This window comes from Callospermophilus lateralis, chromosome 10 (assembly GCF_048772815.1).
Source record: "Callospermophilus lateralis isolate mCalLat2 chromosome 10, mCalLat2.hap1, whole genome shotgun sequence".
Taxonomy (NCBI): domain Eukaryota; kingdom Metazoa; phylum Chordata; class Mammalia; order Rodentia; family Sciuridae; genus Callospermophilus; species Callospermophilus lateralis.
In genome coordinates this window covers 25,230,536-25,254,729 of record NC_135314.1, presented here as the reverse complement: position 1 = coordinate 25,254,729, position 24,194 = coordinate 25,230,536, and positions in this window count along the sequence as shown.

Here is a 24,194-nt window from a genome sequence, read left to right as displayed (position 1 = left end):
CTGTCACAATAACCTTCTTTATTCTGCTGCGGACCTCCTCTTTGCCTGTGGCAATTAGAGAAAATATGTATGCCTTAAAGTATGAAATACTGGCTTCTTAAAATGAAACTCAGCAAAACAAAACCTGGTGGCACTGACAATGCTTTCAAGTAATATACTGAAGATAAGCAGATGAGGCATTTTGAAGTTGTTCTGATTTTGTAAGGATATAGTAAAAGACATTTTAGAATTAGCAGGTGGTATAGTTGCTATTGCTTATTATTAACATTGGTTATTGATGACAATCAGTGAATTCTAATTGTATTAAGAAATTAAATCTAAACATTTTCATATTGTTTATTTTCTAATTAAATCATACCATCAGAGATATATTACAAGTAAATGATATTTATTTAGCATACTAAATCACAGTGACTTTATGTGCCTTTCATAAACCACAATACATTTATGTGCTTTTAAGTATATTTCAATGTTTCAGAATATTTTCACAAATAGTTAAAGGGGCAAAAACAAAGAAGAAATATTTCCTTTAAACAGAGCTTATCAAACAGTTTTGTTTAGCTTAAAATCAATGTGATTATTTGATTTACTTACTCTTACAAATCACTGAAATTACCTCGAGGCAGTTCAAGTTCACCTTTCAGGAATTAAGCCTGTTAAATGATAGACATAACCGCACCAACTCCTTAGAAGGACACCTCAACTTTTTGGCTTCATAGGGTACAGTAAAAGTTACGCCACTTGTAGTCAGAAAGGAGTGAAGTTCAAAGACCTTAAAAAGCTACAAAAGAAAACAAACAATTGACAGGAAAGAAAATACTCTAACACCAAGAGAAAGTCTGCTGAGGAAGTCACTGAAACAGTCACTGTAACAGTGTGATAAAGGCATATAAATGATTTAAGCTAACACGAAATTCATAAAGTCTGAAGAAAAAATTCTTGAGACTGAAAGGAAAACCTCTTGGCCCACTGCACAGGTTGGGCACAAAAGTGCTTGCTAAGCTATCTATTTCACACATGCAACGACAGAAGGTTCGATATTCATTCGATCGATGAGTGAAAAGGCACAATGGCAAAATCAGACAGACTTCTTTTCAAATACAGATCTCCAATGTCCCCCTACAGTCTGCAGATGCACGGCTGGTGGTGTGGCTCAGACGGAGCAAGGGTTACATCAAGGCTGTTCTCTGGACCGTGCAAACAGTCTAGACCAATGACCTGCAGCATCATGCCCTTTGAAGAAGAGGCAAGTTCGGTCATGATGAAGAAAAATCAAGGCGTACCCCTTTTAACAATAGGGAGCAGCTCGAGGCTGCAAAGAGGTAAGCAGGGTAAGAAGAAAACGGCATCTGCTTCCATGGTTACAGGCCAACTATGAGAACCTTGCTTTTCAAGGGAGTCTGTTCTCAGGCTCCCTCACGGGGTATGTCATGCATTATAAGCAAAGGCAGGTTGAGCTGAAATCCGCATAGTTATTTCAGAGTAAAATGATACGGAGCACATGGCTGGCAGAAAAAAAAGGTCACATGACTGTTAAGAACCAGACTTGGGCTATTTCAGAATAGAATTTTTTTTTCCTTATACAAGTTTAAATAAAGTGTAAATTTGTATAAAACAAAACAGCGATGATAAACATGGTTTTCATTTCTCAGGCTTTTATGTGAACAGAGGTCAAGGGTCAAGACACCCCCCCATGGCAAGACCATACAGCCTATTGTTAATATAGCTTTAGTATAGATAGCGTTTAAAAATATTTCCCTTTTTTGCCGGATTGTAGTACAGATATATGTTCTTATGAATTTTGCTGACCTGATTCTCTTTGGTGTCCTGCCCAACATGTTCCTATTTTTATGTTTATTTCCATGATTAGATCTCATAGTGAGAAATTTCCTTAGTATGGTGTTACTATTTTAGGAAAGAGTAAGGTATCCTCTGCTTTTGAAAATATGCTTATGGGGAATTCAAATCTGTAGTAAAAATCAATAGCCTCTGATAATAATTCTGTTCTTACTCATGCCTTTGTATTTTATTCAATGCTTGATACATGAGTCTATAGATTAAAATATAAAGTTTTTTGCTTTTCTGAAAGATGTTTAGCTTTAAAATTGAATCTGTAATATTACATACTAGCAGCTAATACTATTTGAATAAAAGTTTAACAAATATAAAATGTAGCATTTTCTCTAATATTGAGGAAAGATCTACTATAATAACTATACATAATGCAGACAAGTACAATTAACATAGATAAAACATTCCCCTGACAATGTACCACAACTCAATGTGAAAAGAGCACAGATTTGGTTATCTTTCAACTATGTTTAATTAACTATAGATGGTCCATGCAATTTATCCTTCAAGCAGTTTTTGTTTGCAAGTATATCATGAAAATCATGGAACAAAAAAAAACATAGGATGATCCAAAAGACAAGGCATTAAAAAAAACTTTTCATTAAATTTATTTATCAAAAGTATTTTTAATATTTAACACTTAAGGAAAAATGACCTTTTCCTTTCTTGAAAAGATTCTCTATAACTGAGGTATTAGGTGACTGAGTAATATGTCCATACTGTATGTAGTTTGTAACAAAAATTCTACTCATATAACAAGCTGGGTATTTCATTATAAATGAGTACCATATGGTCTTGTTGTGTGTAGATATTCATTTCAAATACTTACCTTGAAGGAAAATTTTCTCATAGGTTTGCAAAAGCAATTAAGTGTTTGTGATCACGATAGCAACAATTTTATGCTTTCAATCGAGAAACCAGAAAATTATATTCTGGCGCATTCCTCCATGGTGGTACCTAGTTTTGACCTGGGTAAACATGGGTTCCAGGCTAAACATATGAATGTTGTTTTATTTCTTTGAGTGTATTCAAATATATTAGTGTCTTTTGTTGAACAGTGAGAAAAACATGGTATAGAAAATGAACTACTGAAATGTCACTATTTTAGTATAATAATAGTTTTTATGTTAGTAAAATCCATGAACATACTATCTTAAGCTATTCTAGTATCTTTAAATAATTTACATAATACTAATATAATTAAACATCAGAGTTGCTCTGATGTAACAACATATCTTACTTTCTGCCAAAGATCAAGTGCCAGATATTTCTTCAGTGGAAAATATTACCTGTCAATTCTCCAAAGGAAAACAAAGCAAAAACAAAATACACTAAGGCTTATACATTCCTTGGATTATTTGTGAGTTGAGGGTCAAAGTAAAATGAAGCTATGCCATAAAATCTGTTGCAAGACAGACAGTTGAACTGTTTTTATTTCTTCCAAGTTAACATTTAGCTGGTCTTGCTTCTTTGTTTTTCAAAAACATATTTGGTTTCATGAATATTTATATGTGAACATAAATTACACTAACTTGCAAATTTGGGCACACATAACTACATAACACTTGGAAACATTCTTATACAGGCAGATTGATAGTTATTATGATGCTATTACTTTAACTTAGTAATATGCAGATAAGAACATTAATATTAAATATCTAGAGGAAGTGACAGTTTTTTCCTCAAAAAGTTTCTTTATATCTGATTTATTAAATGGCTGATTAATATCTACAACTGTATGTAATTTGAAACAAAAATTCCACCTCATACAAAAGGTTAAATTATATTTAAATATTACTTTGAATTAAATTTCAGAGTAGTTATTGTGCTTTGCCCTCACCCCACTCTTGCCTGAAGAATATTTACCCTTATAACAAAGAGACTGAAAATTTCCAGTGCCTTAGTGTTGGGATTGTGCTTTGAATATAGTATGTGCTCAGTAAATATCTCCCTAATAAGTTATGAAACGTGTGTTTACACCAATTATCTAATTGCATGAAAGTTAGGGCAGACTCTCCTCTTTTTACTTGAATATTATTTAACCCTTTTTCTTATGGCCTTTATAAACAGAGAGTACTTTTATCAGTAATGATTACTGATAAGCCTACTATGTGTTCTGAGACTAGAAGTGTGTGTCTACAGGCATATTTCCTAAATAGGAAACTGGTAAACATTATTCTCAAATGTATTTTATATTTTCTGGGAAAAAATTCCAGGAGTCAAATAAATGTGCAAGGGATGCTGCCTTAGATATAGATTTCCTACATTACAATAGCTTTCTTATGTACAACAGTTTTGGAGCTTTCAAAAGACCAATGTGTATAGAGTATTCCTAAGAAGGGAATTATATTTTACAAATTGTTTAACCAACTTTTTCATAAACTATTTATTAACAATATGATCAAATTTCATGATGAGCTGAAACTGGCTTAAACTAGGTTGAATAAAATGATTTTAACTATATTTTCCAAAACTCCACCTTCAATGATATCATTTTCTGATCTTGAAATCAACTATAGCAGAAGTATCTGCACCATAGAACTAGCAAATGAGAAATTAGGGTTTTTGCTTTTCTTTCTTTCTATTTTTGTTTTGATTGGTTGTTAAACATTTACAAGCACACCATTACCAAATTTCCTCTCTGAATGCCTCTTTGTAGGTAAGTTATGACCACTAAGAGATCTATGAGTTTAGTGATTTTCCATTCATCAAACTGTCTAAGATTAGGATGTAGCTCAGTGGTACAGCACTTGTCATGACTATGTGAGGCCCTGAGTTCTATGTATAGCACTACAAAAAAAAGCAGCAATTATTTTTGTAAATAGCTATTTTATCAACAGTTCATATAGTTTATCTAATGTCTCTAACTTACCTGGATAAACATATTTTTCCCCTCTATATATCTTCAATCAAAACACTTATGTACTCTGATATACAACTGCCTAATCACACCTAAGTGAATCCTGACATCAGGATTCTGGAAATTGCTAGACATTCCTTGACTGTGTCTCTAACTCAGCTTCACTCTGTCACCTCTGATTTTTTATAACTGATACAAAGAATATCTGCAGTGTAGACTTTTGTACTACATGTCATTTAATTTTATTCATTTTCTCAGGAGTATTAACTTGCTTGGCATCTGGGATGAGATTGTTAGGGAAAAAAAAGAAATTGAGTAACTAGTATAGAGAAACTGAAATGCATATTTTTGACAGATAAGCCACTTAATTCCCAACTGATCTTTATCTACTAAATTACTATGAATAGGTTATAGGCAAAAATCTCTAAATATAGGTTGATTATAAGTATACATATATTTGGCTAAATAATGTATAGCAGAATTCTGTGTGGATACCATTGTGGTCTTATGACTTGAAACAACACGTTCTATGGTGACATGTTTTGTAGAAACTCGGCAATCTACTTTGTGATAATACATGGGAGATTTTTATTATGGTTTTAGTTTACCTTCCCAAACATGATATCCCACAAATTGGTTAATTAGTCTGAGTATGTTTTTGGCCAAGTATGTTGCTATGAAACATAACTAATATATGATCTTTCTTTGTGGACCCCACAGTCAAATGTGAGAAGAAAGCACTTTGAATGTTTTGCTATGAGAGAAAATCATCTGAATATAACTATTTTTACTTTAAATCAAATGTACATGTACATTATGAATTCCCAGAATTATCCAACTTAATCCCATAATCTCATATAGTTCCTAGTTTCCACTCCCATCACATCACAGGTGTTGCTATATCACAAAAGGCTTCATGGCCACAAATACAGTTATGAACATGACCGCCAGGATTCCAAGGATACCATCCTTCACAAAGTCTTAAATAAAGAGTAAGTAAGATGATTTACAGAACCCTGCATTGTGCTTTTAAGCATAAGGAAGTATTGCACCTAAAGTCTAGGTTCTCAGAGGATCCTGCACATTTTTTGTAAGACAAATGCAATCAATCCTAAATACGAAGGAAACTCCCACAGGCATTCAGCTTAGATGATATTGTGTACCCATGTGCATGTGTGGAATATGTGTTTGAATACTCATTGCATAAAATGTTTTTGTAGTTGGAAAAATCACTTGAACATGCCAATATTATATTTTTGAAAACTTTGAAATCAACATAAATTGTAAAAGATTTTATATTACTTCAATAACTTTGGAAATATGTACACAATTTCAGCACCAGCAAATTCTCTTCCTTCTGCCATGAAACCTGGAACTTTTCCTTCATTCAAATACTATTCCCAAAATTTAAGAGTATATTAATGCATAATATTTACATATAGCAGGTTTTCAAAGATTTATTTGATGTCGGGCATTTAAAGAAAATAATTTTGATATTTGATCTAAATTTACATCTGTAAGCATTATTATCTTTCAATTTTAAATAGAAAATTGTCTTTTTAGACTTTTTAAAGAAACCATCTCCCTTTTGATAATACAAAATAGGTTTTTAAAAATTTTGCTAGAAAATTTTACTTACCATTAGAGAACTAGCTCAATTAATATTCCCACTTTATATGTCACCTTCCCAATTTACTAAGGTGAAAAAAATAATAAGTAGATAGAAATGGGAATAAATTTAAATATATGCACAAATCCTCACGCTGGAAACCTTTGGTAATTGAATGAAACTCGGTTCTGACCTTTCAACCACTTTTTAAAAAATTCTTTACCTGAATGTTAAAAAATGTAAAATAAAAACATCATCTCCCTTCTGAAAGGAGAAATGACATTCCCCCCACTCCTGTCCATTTTATTTATTTGAAAGATGAAGAATGTGTTTGATAATAAGAAGCTATGTTTAGGCTCCATATTGCTCTGACTTTCAAACATTATTATTTATTATTACTGTAACATAAGATCACCCAAAGCAATCTTCCTTGATTAGCATGACACTTCCCTTCCTATTTTTGTTGAGCATCAAATCCATTCTGGGTAGCTATTGTGTATGTTTGTGTGTATATGCAGACCTCCCCCCAACCAATGTTAACATGTGTTAAAATAAGCATCTCTCAATACTTCATTTTTACAGATGGATGCCAACTATTATGTTTGCTATATTACTTTGTGTTCCCTTTTGTATTCTTATTTCTCATAGAAATGATTGAATACACTGTCTTCAACTCCTAGCAGACTGCTCAATTTTGCTTTAATTAAAAGAAGATTTATTCCTTTATATATTTTTTCTTCAAAGGTCATATTCATGGACATAGACTATGTTCCTTTCTAATTCATATTTATTATTATACATTTTATATAAAATATAATCTCATGTAATAAAATTGGGCATTATAATATATTATTTGTGTCATAATGAGTTATTTTATAGAATATAAGAATATTATAGTAATACTATTATTAAATAAAGATAACATTTCCATATGATGGTTCTTTTTTTGTTATAAATACATCGTATATGTGTGGAAGTGTGATATGTATATATTTGAAAGCAGTCAATTTATATCCAGTTTTATGTCAGCAAAAGCAGTTAGCTTTAATATTCCTTCAAATTGGAGGCATCTAAGGGTATTGTTAATATTCAAATTCTGATTCAAGTCTGGGGAGGACACTGCGATTGGGTATTTCTATCAAAACCCTAAAAGGAGACAGTGCTGCTAGCCTGTGGGTCAGAGTTAGAATGTCAAGGAGTTGAAGGATCTTGGTTCAAATTTTGACATTGCCCCTGATTCAGATCTTAACCTAGAGACTTAAGCTTTCAGATCCTGCTTCTTATCTATAAGTGAGTGGGCACATATTTTTTCTTTCTGCCCACTCACAGAATTGTTCTGTGCTTCAAATTAATGTAATTAGGAATATGTATTATGACAAAAGAATATGGGAGGTAATGAAGGCTATATTTCCTCTCATCCCTTGAATAGCATATTTTATACCAAAAACCCAGTTTCTATAAGAATCTGCCCATTTGGCTTAAAATGATAGACTTACTTTTTTTTTTTTTGATAGACTTACTTTTAAGGTTGTATTTCAAGAGTTCTTTATCATCTTATATTCTCTTTGTGCATTCATTCATTTATTCATTCCTCAGACATTTACTTTGTAGCTAATGTGGACTGCATTATGCCAGCTGCTACTGACACAACTGACTTTTTCCATTTATTTCCATTTTCTCCATTCTCTCAAATAATTTCCTGTATCAATTTCATGCATCTTCTATATCTTTTCCTTCTCCCTTAAATAATGTGTTGGAAACACCAGTCTGTAGGTTATATATATTTTTTTCTTTGAACCAATTGCATTAAATTCCACAAATATTTACTGTTTCTCCACTATGTGGTAGATTCTCTGCAAACAGATTACAGAATTGAAGAAGATACTGAAAGAACTGTCTTCTTTTTTCTCAAATAATTGATATTTTTTGGGGAAATGAGATATTTAACATTCCCTCAACTAATTATAATACTAAGCAAGATAGGAATCTTTCATAAGAAAGGCTTTAAAGAAAGAAATCACAACTGATTGGAGGTTTGCAGGAAACTTTTTAAAAGATGGCTAAATTGTGACGGAAACAAATGTGAGGAACAAGAAGATAGTTCGATATTGCAGCAGGGACAAATTATGCCTTCCCGTCCCTTTGCTTTTGTTCCTGTTCAGTGACTTGGGCAAATGGTCTGGGGTGGGCAGAAGGTTTTAAAACTGCCAACTAGACTTAATGTGGAATCAGTAAGGAATCTTTGAAAGTTATTCCTATTCTTGGCCTTCCTGCCCTGCATGTAAAGACTATCTTTAATTCTGAGGGATTTAAATATAAATTAATTGTCCTGGGAGTTCTGAGTTCATATAGAGCAGATTGGTGAGCTCCAAGTAACCTTTCCCCAATGTTCATGGAGGCATCATATCAGGATGGACACAATGTCACAGAGTGTGTGAGGACAATGGCTTCTGGCCTGGTTCACTAACTTGCTAGCCTTTTCATGTTTGCAAAGGTATTACCTTCTGTGTGTCGTCTTCTGTTCTTTCTTTTCATGATGGGATTAATAAGTCCTGCTTGTTTTCAAAGGTTATGTACAAGATAACTATGATAAATCCATTTGAAAATGTAAACTTTAGAAGGGTCAGGTTTTGTATAGGTATAAGGGTTTCTCCTTGAATTCTATAATATGCCTCCCAACTGAAAAAACTGGAATGGGAACTAGAAGGGGTGAACTTTCTGCCTCTTTTCCTTCTCCTTTAAATGAAATGTAATTTTTTGTTTATTTTATCATTCCAGAATTCAGTGTATGGTTTTTTGAGAACACATCTTAACAATCTAATTCGTTTTAATTTTTTAAGACCCTTAAATCATCTGAAAGCTGCTGTACTCTTTTATCCTGCAATTAACTTTTTTTTTTTTTCATGTCAGACTATACTAATTACATTGTCATCTGACCTGAGCTACCCGCCGTCCACAGGCCCATGCTGCCCCCACCATGAGATCACTCCCCATCCTTCTTTCCTTGCTTTATGGCACTTTTCATTGCCCAGAATCGCCTTCTTTGCTTATTTGCTGGCGTACTGTATGTCTCTTTAGTCAATAAGATTTTATTACTTCATTATGTGACAAAAAATGTTATAGGAACTGGGAGATAGCTGTGAACCAATAGTTGTATCCTTAAGGAGACAGACACTAATAAATATTGATAATAATAACTCTGTATAAATGTCAGGTGGTAAAATGTGCTATAAAGAACCATAAAGTAAGCTGAAGGATTGAAGAATGAAGGCCATTGTGCCATTTCATGTCTGATGTTCAGGACAGGGTTCCCTGATTAGGTGCTATTTATTAAAGCACAGGAGGAAGTAAGGGAGAGTACTGGGCACATACCTAGGGAAAGAGTGTTCCAAGGAGGGAAAACCGGAAGTGCAAAGGCTCTGTGGTGGAGCATGCTTGGTATGCTCAAAGACAAGTGAAGAGGCCAGCGTGGGCTGCAGTGCAGTGAGCCATGTGGGGGGCGACAGGTGATGAGACTCGAGAGTTAGATGGCGGGGGCCTGGGTACCTTGTGGGCTGTGAAGTTCATGTTAAGATTTGAGATCTTATTCTGAGTGGATTGGTAAATGTCTCAGGTAGGCTTTTGGTCGAGGAGTGCATCTTCAGATACAGATGTCACTGGCTGCTGTGTCATGATGAAAAGGTGATAAGCTGTGAGAGAAGGAAGAACCATTATGGTGTTGGGACTCACTCCTCTCAACTCACTCGCCACCGCGGTGCTCTTCTCTTTCCATATCATGCCATTGTGACTCACTTAGCCAAGGTGTGAGTGCTTATGTCCTGAGATTCTGCAATGGTTGTAAGCTTTCTGTTCTTTCTTTTCCCTTTCCTCTTGCCTGTCTGTCTGCCTGCCTACATGCCTTCCCTACTTCCTCCCTCCCTTCACTCATCCCTCCTTTTCTTTCTCCTTCCTTCTTTCCCTTTCATCGTTTATTTTTCCCCCTTTTTTTCTCCTCTTCCTCCTTCTTTCTTTCTTACCTCCTTCTTTTCCTTAATCATTCTTCCCTTCCTTCTTCCTTTTTCCTTTTTTTCCTATTTTTTATAACATCAAAACATTTATTATTTTAAAATAAAGTTTTTATAAACATTTACCTGCACATCTCTGAAGAGACCTTTAGGAAGTTATTACAGCTGTCCATATGACAGAATATTGTGGTTTAGACAAGGTTGGTAATAAAGGAGGTGACAGGAAGCAGTCTGGGTCTGGAAAGAATCTTTAACGAAAGTACAGCTTTGCTGAGTGATTGAAAGAAAAAGAATTCTTAATTAAACAGCAGGGAAAAGGGGGAATCAAGTATGGTTCCTAGGTTTTTGGTCTGAGTGGCTAAGGGAATATTTGCATTAATAAAGATGGAAAGGGTTTCGGGAGGAGCATTTTGGGAATGAGTATAAAGAATATGACCTTGGATGAATAAAGATTGACCTTTTCAGTCTATCCAATTGTAACTACTGAGGAAGAAGTTGGATACATGACCCTGGATAGGAACTACCAAGTTAAGAACCATCTATAAAGAGAATGGTATGATTTGAAATGGGCCCCACTCTGTATCAGTTTTTCAAGATTTCCATGTGTCACAGGGAGGCTGTATCACTGCATTGCTATCCTATCCCATGTTCTTGAGACTACTGAGTCAAATATTCTCTTCATGTATTTATTAATAATATAATTTTGACAACTAAGTAAAATTTGCCATATACTGGTAAAACCCCTACTTAATCTTCCTCCAATTCAATTCATGCTTAGGATCCTTGCTACTTGGAGCCAACCATCCAGATTCCTTCTGAAAATGTAATCCCAGGAACCAAGCACTTGCTGCTTCAGAATTAAATGTGTGTACTATAAAATAGTACTTGAATAATAGATATAATAAATCATAATATTAGTTCAGGATCCAGAAATCTCCATTTAACTCATAATAACTCATTGTCATTATTATGCACATAAAGATTTGGCCATTTGTGTTGAAATCTGTAAATATACTTCCATTCTTTAAGAAGGATCTCCTATTGAAAAATAATGATTTTTTAAATATCATTTATATATTTAAATTGGCCTGCTCATATTCTAGGATGTTTGAGTTAGCATAAATTTCAGTCATATAGATTTCAACCTTAGTTAAATAGCAAGACCAAATTTAATTGTTTTTCTCTTGGGGAAAAAAAAGTATAATTTTAGGATATACTTTCACTTTAGGATAGACCAGTCAAAGCAGAAACATTCAGTTTAAATTATAGGTACTGAATTCCTACAGTCATTTAAACAGTAAGTATTTCTGATTCTCCCCTATTCTGGGCACATGAAAGAAATGCACTTCATTTCCTAGCCCTCTGTGATTTAGATGGAGCTAGAAACTGAGTAGTGGCCAGTTAAGTGCTATGCTTGGGGCCAGAGCATTTAATTGTTGGTTTTCTTTCATTGCTCTGCATATTTGAGATGGAGTTTCCATGTTATACTGCTTATCTTACTTGCTACCATAAGCAGAGAGGCCATGCTAGCCTGTAAGAGACATATAGTGTCAAGGAGAAGTGCTCTTTTGTTATTTTAAGCCTGCTGGTTATGCAGCATAATCTAAATCATCCTCACTGATCATTACTTTCTCTGGCAAAACTGAATAACCTGAACCTGAGTTCAGTTCACCTTTTTAATAGGATGATATCGTAAATTAACAATATTGTCCATATTTTGACCATTGGTAATGAGCCAGTAAGAGTTAAATGTCACTTCTCATACAACCTCACTACCAGGTGGTTTAAGTAAAAAAAAAACAATGAGTTACAGACTGATTTTTTGCAAATATAAAAACTTTTACTACTCAGGTACAAAAACAAACAGTCTTTTTCAATAACCTAGAGATAGCCATTGTTCTCTTTTGGGGATGCCACCTTGGAAAGGTTTGCTGCAAATTCAATCAGCCTTCAAACAGTAACAGGCAAAGGACACTCCTACACACTGAGGGCTGGGAAACAAGTCAAAGAGACTCTAGATTGAGTGTGCTATTTTGAAGATGTAAGATTCTTAGCCTTAAACTGAGATTTCTTATTCTTCAGTCACACAAGTGGGACTTGGTTGCCCAATATTTCTGCTCAATCATTACTTGTCTCATCAATGAGAAATTATTTCTAACAATCTTTTATACACATTCAGGCTCCCATGTGTTATTTCACAGGGCAATATTTGGAAATTTTAAATGTTTGCCACAGTTGCCCCTGGCATATATAATAGTAAAAACTATTGACAAGAAAATATTAGTTAATAGAAAGAATGGATTCTGATTAGGTTTCTTCGAATCTTCTCTAACTTTTTCTAGTGTGGAAATTTAAGATAAACTAATGTACTATAGACTCTACTAACTGGGGAAATTTACAGAAAATTATAGGCACCAACAATTAATTAAAGACTTTTTTTTATTTTCACTTATGTTCCATTAGGGATACAGAAACCATAAAACTGGCTAGAAGCTTACATTACTTTATTTAATAAATGCAGATTCATTCAAATTTGATTTTTAACAGCTTATATGAGCTTATTTTCAACAATTTAAGTAGTTTATTTCACTTTTAAATAAATCAAGTATTATTTGTTTTTTAAAAATACATATATGTATATTATACATATTGTTAATTTTAACAAATATATATTACATATATGTTTATTTATGAATCACGTAGAATTTTAGATTAGAAAATAGACAACATCAGCTTAAAATGAAAATCTTGAAGCATTGAGCTATAATTTCCAATTCTGCTTTCTTCCTTCTGCATATTCATGGTCTGGAAAGAGGACAAGCTCTCCTTAATGTTTTAGTTTCCAAATATTTTGCCAACTATGAATGAACTAGGTCAACAGAGGAAAACATTCTTTCTACTGCTTATATTAATATTCTCCTGTTTGAAAAACTGGACTAACCCATCAATCATTTTCTTAATATTTGTAGCTTCTGACAGTTTTGGAATATGATTTGTAAAATACCATCAGTAAGCATATGTTCTCCAAAATCTTAACTTTATTTCAAATTCTTTTATTTATGCTTATGGATAAATAATTTGTGAATGGATAGGAGTGAAAATAAGATTGGTTAAGAAAGAATTGCAAGCAAAGGATATGAAATTACTTATTTTAAAACATTTCTGAAGAAATTGAAATAGTGTCTTAAGTATTTTAACTTTAGACATTAGACTTTATAATGATATATTAACATTTCAAATAAAATTGTATTTTAGAGTAACATTTCACTAATGATCCCTATGACTTAAGAAATGTTTATAAATTTATAGACATTAAAAAATAATTTATGGTATTTTTTACGTTCACCCATATGCCAGTCTTTTGTCTCTGAATTTTTTTTTTGCATTTTGTAAACAACAATAACACTAGCAAAGTATAATTTGACTTTTATACACATAACTGTGGCTGGACTTGAATTTCATTGTTTAGGAATTATATATTTCCAAACTTAAAAACCAGTCCTATGATGACTTGAATTAATTATTCCTGGTAAAATACTTTATTGATATTGCTCATATGGTGCAATGGTTTTTGAATAATCTAAAAGGGTAGCTACTTTTATCATAGAAAAAATGGTTTCAATGGATAGATGTTAAGATGAAACTTTTTAGTCCTTTATACATTCCATTTTTAATGATGATGCTTTAGTTTTAGTATGTTTTTTTAAAATTTTAGAATAAATGCAAAGTGGATGACTTGGAAGTGTGTTAGTTCATGGAAATTTTTAAGAATGATCATATCTTATTTCCTTTACTTTCAGGTTATTGATCATTAAAATGGCATTGTAATGGGAGAACTCTGAAATAAGAGTAAGTCATACTTATTTGAAAGGCATTATATTTTAATGTTGCCCTATAACATTCCATATGTCATTTGATGATTTATTTGGTCTTTCTAATTATGTAAGTTAATGTAGGGAATACAATGTGAATAGAAGCCCTATTCTCAAATCACATTTTCATGTGAGGCCAAAATATTTTTAACTCAACTTTTTTGGTTAATAATTTTTGGAGTTGGCAAGCTGCAGTGCAGGCTCAGTTTTGAGAAAAGTCAACAAAAGTATTTCAACTTCCAATTCAGTGTCCCTTTTCTTTACCCTTACAGATTTTTTTCCCTTTTTGGTGCAAATGTTTACAAATTCAGTGTTATTATAACAATCATATACTTGTTTTTACTGTGCTGAAAATGATAACACTTTTGCTGAATTTAAACTTTTGTCAGTTAGGGTATCTACTTATTAAACCAAATGAAATAGATGTGGTAACAGTTCTTTGTTTCTCTATTGAAGTTAGATGACCTCTGTTAGATGCAATACACTCACATCTAATCTTTATATATTACCATCCATTATTCTTTCCAAACCAGAACTCCTAATATGTTTTTTAGTTATAGTAAGATTTTTAATTAGCTATATATTTTCTCCTGAAATTGCATTCATCAGATGCAAAGTAGAAATATTGTACTTTTCTTACTACTTACTACAATAATTTAAAATGGGTGCTTTGGCTAAATTATTAAGCAGTATTTTCATAAAGTACTACTTTAATGAAACAGATTTATGTTCTTTGCTGAAATTAAAATGTACTTATTGTTGATAACACTTCTTACCCAAAGACAGATGATTAAATAGTACACTTGATATAGCCTGAAAAATTAAAGAGAAAAGCTATGTTAAATTGAAAACAACTGGTGAATTCAAGTGTGTGAATGTGTACAAAAATTATATGGGTGTATAATAATATATCATCAAATACTTTATAGATATGTAATTGTATATTATGTGAAATATAATTAGAATTCATTTAAGTAAATTATATAAGCATATATAAATAAATTATGTAAGTACATATAGACATTTAAATACATATAATTACATGGAATTATGGTTAAAGTAATACTCTGTGAAACTCAAAACAGACACATACAAGGAGAAAGTTGTTCATCATTTCCTCCTTCACTCCTCCCCTCCCTGTGGTGGCCAGTGTCAGAGCGTGACATGTGCTCCTCCATCTCACTCATGAGAGCCTTCAACTTCAGAAAACACAGATATACATTTGGACATCTCTTTTGTCAAAGAAGACATGTTTTTGCTTATGTGCTTTGTTTTCATAGACAAACTACCAAACACGTAGCTCTTGAGGTTCTTTATCATAGATATTCTTTCAGGTTCATATACATTATATTTCTTATTATAGCATGCTGATTTTTAATGAAAGAGCATGATTAATAATCATTATCAGTGTATTCATTGTCCTTCTGTCACCTAAAGTAGAGGTATCAATATTGCTCTAAACAGTAAGTCTTAGTGATTTTTTAGTTCCACATCTGATAGCCACTTGAAAATGATTCTGATGCATGTGCTAAAGCAGGAAAAAAAGATTTATGATGTGAATTGTAATTCAGCAGACAATATTCTTTTACTGGTCTGTTTGTGATTTTGTGTTATCCATCTCTAAAATTATCTTTGATGCCTACTGCAGAATACATGCTGTTTTGCTGTAGCACAATGGTTACATTATTCAGAAAGCACATTTAATGGGGAAAAAACACATTATAAAATCATGTGTATCAATAGGATGGAAGAGGTTAGAGTATAGATTTTGTAACCTTCCACCAATGTTTATGAAAGTATTTGGGGTTCTCCATTGATTAAGATTAGAGATAATGAGAGCAAAATAAAAACCTGGACTTATGCAAATGAATAAATTTTAAAGAAACTAGACATAGTAAAATCATATTTGAGAATAAATAATATTGCTTAATGAAAACATTATCAACAGTTTTCTTTAGAGTGATATAGGTCTTCAAAAAACTGTATTATATAAAATAGTTTTTAATGTACTTCAAATATCTGATTTATTTATTAATTATACACATATACATTATATTCTAATATTGATATGATATACTATATAATTATATATTTCTTATATTATACTGATGTACCTACCATGTGGATAGACTTTCTACTTCTTTAATTTTTCATAGGTAAAAGATTTTTCTTTTATGAAATTTAAGTTGTAACACAATAGTTCAACAAAGCTCAATTGTTCTTTTGAGATGCTTTTCAAAGTAAGTTTATAAAAGTCTGTGTTTGTATTGTGTGTGTGTGTGTGTGTGGGTGTGTGCGAGTGTGTGTGTGTGTTGTGGTTATCATTGAGCCTAGATTCCATGTAAACAATGTGGATCAAGCAGATTTAGCTCAACTGAAGCATGAAGAGAAAGTTGGAAAGTTGATCAGAATAATACAATTCAACTATCAATATTTATTGAACACTTAGTAAACACCAAGTACTTTTCTATGGGTTCAGATTATATATAGTAGCAAACACAAGTACCAGCAACATTCTAGTGGTAGATCTGGGGGCAGGTGCAAGGGAGGACTAGATATTTTAAAAAACACAAAACAAAATTAAAAACATCATACTATTTTTGATAGTGTCAAATATTTTGTGAAGAAAAAGTTGAATAAGAGTCTGGGGGAAAGTTTCCTTTATTTTGGAGTAGGGAAGAGTTTTTTGAGTTGGTAGTGTCTAAGAAGAGATCTAAAACAAGGGAAAGGACTTGCTGGTGTACAATCTGGGAAAGAACACCCCAGGTGGAGGAAAGGATCAGGATCAAGTTTTCAAGGAGAGAGCAATGTGGCAAATCTGAACAATACCAAAGAGACCAATATGTTGGGGGTAAGGCCATGTTAGCTCTTGGTCAGCATATCGAGGATATTGACTTCTTCTTTTAAAGTAAAATTGGGAGCCATTGCAGGCTTTTGGTCAAGCTGTGAATTGATAAACATTTTTAAAGAGTTTACTCTGCTGTATGAAGAAACAGGCTAAGAGAAAGGTGGGAAAATAGTTGAACACTTCTTGAAGTCTTCAGAAAAGTGGACTTGTGTGCTCTTAGACACAATGATATAAATATCATAATATTTGATTCATGGTTTATTTAATCCTCACAGCAGATTATAATAATATGCATAGAATCTTTTAAACAATGTTGGAATACAGTAAGTTCTACATAAATCATGACTATTAACCTCTTTTCCTTTGTCATTATTGTCATCATTGTCTTAATACAAAGTCATAAGTGATACTCTTAAGCAAAAGGATGGTCCCCTCAAATGTTTTACAACTATGCTTTCCTTGTTAAACATAAAGTACAGAATTTTAGAGAATACTGCACCACATAGACTTGTTTAAGAATATGTGTAACATCTAATGTTTTATTCATTTTAAAATTGTTGCATATCTTATAATTAAAACCCAAATTTAAAAAAATAATCGTTTAGATAAACCTGTTTGTATTACTTCTATTTGAAAAACTTAATCCCTAATCAAGTTTTCTCCCTCTGATTAATTTTGTCCTCAAATGTATATTTTCATTATTAGTTTGCTTTTCTAGCTTGGCTGACCTATAGAATGGAATGTGTTTTGTTTAGTATCATCTTTCTTATGTGTTCTTTTAGTGCTCAACCCTAATTGGGGACACACATACACACATATGTATATATTCTTTCATAATAGTTCTTGAACTCTTTGAAATCCATGGATTACCACATGAACAGAAGCACATTAAACTTTAAAACTATATAAATATGTATGATTATTTTAAAAAATATAAAGATTTTGCAAAAAAAAAGTTGCTGACTACACATATGCATCTAGAAAATAATTATATTACTGAAAACTTTTGTAATCAATCATACAGTCATTAAATGTTAGTTTGGAAGTATAAAGAAAATTGGAAAATAGTTTTTTTATGAACTCAAATAATTACTTGCTTCTTTGGTTTCCAGAGGACTGCTTTCTTTAAAAAAGGTTCATATGGTACAGAACTAGGTAGTGTTTTGGTTATTGTTATTGTTTGGTTTTTATTATGGGGTGATGTTTTTCTGGTTTTCTGGTTTTTCTTTTTTTTTTTTGGTTTGGTAGTGTGATAAATAGTGCTAATTTAGCTTGAGTTTCAAATACTAATTGATATTTTTAAGTATACTTCTTTGTAACAAAAATAAATTATTAAGTCAAATGGAGAAATATTAATACAGATAAAGCATTCCAGTTTTCTATTTTATGTCTGGCATTTAAATCTATATGCTTTTAGAAATTTTGGCATATTCACCTATCTGATGCATAAATAAACTGTAATTTCAACATATAACCCATTTTATGTATTAAATTAGAAGAAAGCTATAGAAAAATACATTTAAAATCATAAAAGTTATTAGTAATGTTCTTCACTATAAAATGGTTTCATGCAGATTTGTGTTTTAGTAAACATTTCCAGTTTAATGATAAATGAATTTGGGGTCAAATGTGAAATAATCTAATGCTGAAATTAGAGCTGTTCTCAGGTAAATTACATAAAATCAACGGATAAAAGTTCATCCTGAAGTCATTTGGATTTTAGATGTAAAAATCCGTGTTGGGAAAGTTAGTTTTAGCTTGACACATGTCAAAAAATACATATGTGTCCATATTCAATATGTGTTCATTCATACATCTTTTATGGAATGATCTTGAAATTAAATAACTGTCTCATAGAAAATTAATGTCTCAATGTCCAGACAGAGTTAATATCTGATACACAAACTTGTAAACTGAGGCCCCTTTGCCACTGGCTTAGTGTTGAAGCGCCTATTGGAAGAGCTGTTTGGCCATTTGTCCTGGGGCATATGTGGCTCAACTGATGTCTAGAAGCTGCTAGACTGTGTGAGCTGACTTTGTGGTTTTCTTTCTTATAGTATAAATGACCATTGTGTAACTTCTAGCTCTGACCGTGGTCATCTGCACAACTCCAGTGAAGAAAGTGGGGCCATTGGTTGGGGAGGTAGATGCAGAGAGAAGGATGTAAACTAGTGGTGCAAGACAGTGTTCCCTCTCTGTGGCAAGCACTTGAAGCAGTCCCAGATGGGAAAAAAAAAAAAAAAAATCAGCTGTGGGCTCCCATCTCATGCTTCAGTAAACCTAGCTTAAATATAAATACTCTCATGTACCCAAGTGCAAAACAGCTCCATGACTGGATGACAAAAGAAATGAAATTTAAAAGAAATAAATATCCCTATCATTGCTAAATTAGTCAAGAAACTCTGGAGTCGGACCTTTCCCAGCATAAACTGACTGGTCTTATGGGTTTTGGGTAGCTGTGGATTGCTATAGAACTCAACTCACTCCCCAGCAGGATGCAGTTCCGTTCTGCTGGGAAAGAGGGTCCAGTAGTGCTACTTGAGTGTGGCACAGGGGCAAGGCCCTTCTGAGAACTGCCTGATGCCAAGCAGAAAACATAAATACGAAAATTGAGAGCAAGCATTTAGAAAATTGTATCAATATTTGACTCAATTATTCTGTGTCTGTTGATTCAAGCAATAGGGATGATTTAAAGTTTTTTAAACTTATAGTCCCTAAATATGTATTATAAATTTAAAATTAGTAGTTTATGACAAATTGCCACAGTTAGATTGAGAAGCACTGGTCTAGCTTTAATTTTTTAACATAGGTCATTTCTGATCAATGTTAAAATATATTTCTAATAACTTAGAACGTTAAAACAATAAGATTGCATAATTTTATACCCAAAGGAACTTATATTTTGATTTATAAACTTCTTCCTCTTCCTTTCCTTAAGATAATTGTTAAATATTTATATGAAAACATTCTATAAGCAAAACCTAGTATTTAAACACTTAATAGAATGTCAATAGAACTTCATTTATATGTGCTAAAATCTTTTTAGCATTTTATTATAATTTCATAGGGTATTTGCATATTGTGTTCTTAAATATTTATTAGGAAAAAACTTAAAATATGAATTTATCAACCTGAAATGTGATTTTTTTTCATGAAAATCTTGACAATCTTCATTTAGAAATTGTAAATGAGTGGTCTTTTATAGAGAAAGAATATAAAGACCTCCTTAAAACTGCAGTAATGAAATGATTTAGATAGTTATGCTAACAAAGTACCTTATTTTAATAAACACCTATTTCCAAATTTGCCAGTAAAAATTATTCATAAGAGCTGATTCTTAAAGCCACAAGGAAGAAATAGGAAAACCAGACGGTTTTTAATCTTCAAAACCATGCAAAACAAAATTTAAACATAGATTTCAATAGAGAAAACTGTTCTCTAATTTGTCACTAGGTCATTGCTCCCTGTATTAAAACCAGCAGTTCCTGAAACCCTCACCCTCAAAGAGTCATTGTTTGAGGTGCCTGTGGCAAGCTAGCACTTGTTTTGTATTATTAAATTGCCGTTACTGCCATCTAGTGGCAAGAAATAATTCATGTCACTATGTTAGGGACTGTTGTCTAAGGTCCTAAAGTTCTATAAGTAAAGGGAAAGCTGCAGTTTGTGCCTATCTGTATCACAATCTCATGGAGATGGAATCATAATAGACATCTATTTTACTGCATGAGTTAAAGGGATATATGTGGAGACAACTCAGAGGGATTCATGCACCTATGATTCGTTTTGAAAAGAACTAAAATTACAAATAAGATATTATCTCACAGAACACAGTGAAATTCCTTGAACCATGACACTTTTATAACCTGTACAGTTATCTTCTTTTTACATATTTGAATGTAGGTTGTTTTTCATATGCTCATTAAATCTCCAAAATTTAAAATACATCATTTTTTTTCTCAAAAGTAAAGAGTATATAAAACACAGTAACATGGGAATCTTGTTAAAAATACAGATTCGGATTCAGTATGCCTGGAATAGAGCCTGAGAGTCTGTGTGTTTAAGAGTTCTTAGGTGATGCTATGATGTGGTTTATGATCAGGACATACGTTGAGTAACTATAATCCTTCAGTATGTTGTCAAAGGAGAGGAATTCAGAGAGGAAGCAAATGCCTATGGAGTATACTTCTCTGTACATTATCTTGTTAAAATGGAATAAAATAGCCCATTCAGTGGCTTTTAGTGTAAAATAGCCTTTATTTATTTGTTGTTTTTTGCGTACTATGTGAGTAACTTTGGGCAGGACGTTAAACAGCTCAGAGCTTCAGTTTTGTCACTGTAAAGTAGCAGTCATAGCAGCTTTTTGTGGTTCTCTGAGGAGGAGTATTCTAGCTAAATATCTCAGGATGACCTTATGAAATTGCTCTCATCAGATTAAAAACAAGTATCCATAATTTAAAATAATTAAAACTGAATGTGTAAATTATTTAGTAGAATATGTAGCACTTAGAGTCCAGCAAATGTTAGCATCACCAATAAGTGTCACAGAGTAAATTTCAGGGCACAAATCTAAAATACTCACACTCTAGAAACTTGACTTCAATGAAGAGAGAATTTTGACATTTCCATAAAAGCAATATAATATATGAATCCATGAAATGTGTTACCTTGAAGTTTCAATGAAGGATAAAATAAATAAGAAGTCTGTGAATTATTCTGTAATAAAATTCAGTTGAGTGTGGGGAAGAGAAAAAAATATGATATTAAAGAAATGCTGGGGTTATTTACTTTTGCCTTTTTGTATTGCCTGGAACCAGACCTGGAATAGAAGGGAAATACATCAAATTCAGCATCAAATTCACATCATGCAGCAGCACATGTAAACTATGAGGACATAAAAGGGCAAGGACTCCAGATAAATTTAATAGTGTTTTAAGCCTGTTGCAGAGAAAATAGGCCATGAAAATACCCATTGCTTTCTAAATTATTAGAACAAATTATATTTTATATATTTGAATTCTGTCATGTCATTCTTCTCCTATAAATATTTTTACATGATTTATGAGTTCTGTTACATTCCTTAGTGGCATGCTGAATCGTAAAAATGTGTGAAATATTATTCATATTCACAAAGTTTTGCTGCAAAATACAGAAGTGTTTAGAACTATGGTTGGATAAAAGAGTTCACTTAGATGCTACTTCTGATAGAAGTTAGTCACTTGGCTTATGTTAGTAGATGTTTCCTAATTCTGATTCTCAGAATCTAAGCTTTGCCTGAATTGTAGCAATGTTTGATCTCTATTATTTGTGAATTGCAGAGAACCAGGCAACCTATTAAGGTTAACATATGAGTTAACATCAGTATTAACTTTCTGATTTTGATAATTGTGGTTGTGGTTACTTTTTTTGTGAATTGTGGTTAGAATTTTTCTTGTTTGTTGAAACATATACTAAGTATCAGAGGGTGATAGGTCATCTTTTTCAAATTGTTCATTAAATAATTTTGCCCTTATTAAAAAATCTAAAATTTTGCATTACACATTAGAATCAGAATTGGTGTTATTAGCTGAAATTGATGCTAGTGCCTATTTATGCATGCTATCAATTCAGACATAGCATATTAATTCTCTTTCTGAAAATTCCTCTTTTCTCTGAAATTTGAAATCTTTTCAAACTTTCAATGTATATGAAAGATAAGTCATAAGTGTGTTTTGTAATGAAAGTAATTTTTATAACCATGTAGTTCAGACACTATCTCAGCTTCTAAATTGCAAGTATGGTAGAGAGAAGACTGACTATAAGCCAGTGAAATCTTTGTAGTGTGAGCAGCATAATACAGTTAAGAAATAACATTTTTAAATTTTATTAGATGACGGAATTCAAGCTGGTGTATTAAAGGGGTCAAGGAAGAAATTATTGAATCCTATTCCTAAGAGATGCAATTCCAATATCCTATTATAACAACAAAAGGCTAACATTCAGGATATCTATGCACAAAATAATTTAAATAGGATACTTATACACCTGTGCTCATAGCAGCATTATTCACAATGGCCAAAATGTGGAAGTAATCCAAATGTTCTTTAGGAAAAAAGAATTGTGGTATATTCACAATACTGGGGTATTTCTTCAGCCTTAAGGAAGGAATGAAATTCGAATGAAATTCTAATACATGCTATAGCAAGGATGAGCCTCAAGGATATGAGTCTAAGTAAAGTGTACCAGAAATATGGGGACAGATACTTTAGGATTCCAGTTATACGAGTATCTGACAATAGCCCAAAATGAGAAATGTTATAATATGTTTTGTATGTGTTTGTATCACAATAAAAAAAATTCTAAAAAAAAAGCTAACAAGCCAGGTATGGTGGCCTATCCATGTAATCCCAGTGGTTCAAGAGACTGAGTGAGGCAGGGGAATGGCATGTTCAAAACCAGCCTCTTCAACTTAGTGAAATCCTTTCTCAAAAAAAGTGCTGGGGGTGTGCTCAGTGGTTAAGCACCTCTTGATTCAATCCTTCATACCAAAAAAAGAAAAAAAGTTAACAAGATCCTAGGAATCATGCAACATACAGGTGGTTCTTAGTAACCATATAATTAATTACACAAAAATAGAAAAGATAAGAATTGATAGAGTCAGAAAAATAATGTGGAAAGTGAGGCAAATGAGCAACTCTATGTGTGCTTCCAGCAAAGGTAATTAGCACTAGCACTCAACATCTATCTTAGTCTGTTTGGGCTTCTATATAAAATGACATAAACCGGGTAGCTTATAAACAAGAGAAATTTATTGCTCACATTGTTGTGAACAGCAAAATGCAAGATCAAGGAGTCATTAAATTTAGTGTCTGGTCAGGGCTAGCTTCCTGGATAATAGATGGTGTTTTCTTGCTGTGTCCTCCCTAACATGGTAGAAAGGTCCAAATCTCATTCATGTGGTACCATACTTATGACCTAACTGTCTGCCAAAGACCCCCACTTCCTAATAACACCACTTGTGTGGGGGGGGCAGAATTAAACATTTTAATTTGGAAGAGGGGAACATAATCCATAGCGATGTCTTAGCTGGTCATTGTGGAAATACTGGAGAACTTAGAGCATCAATCATCATTGCAGACAATAGTAAGTTCTCAGTAATGGGTGGTGATTATTG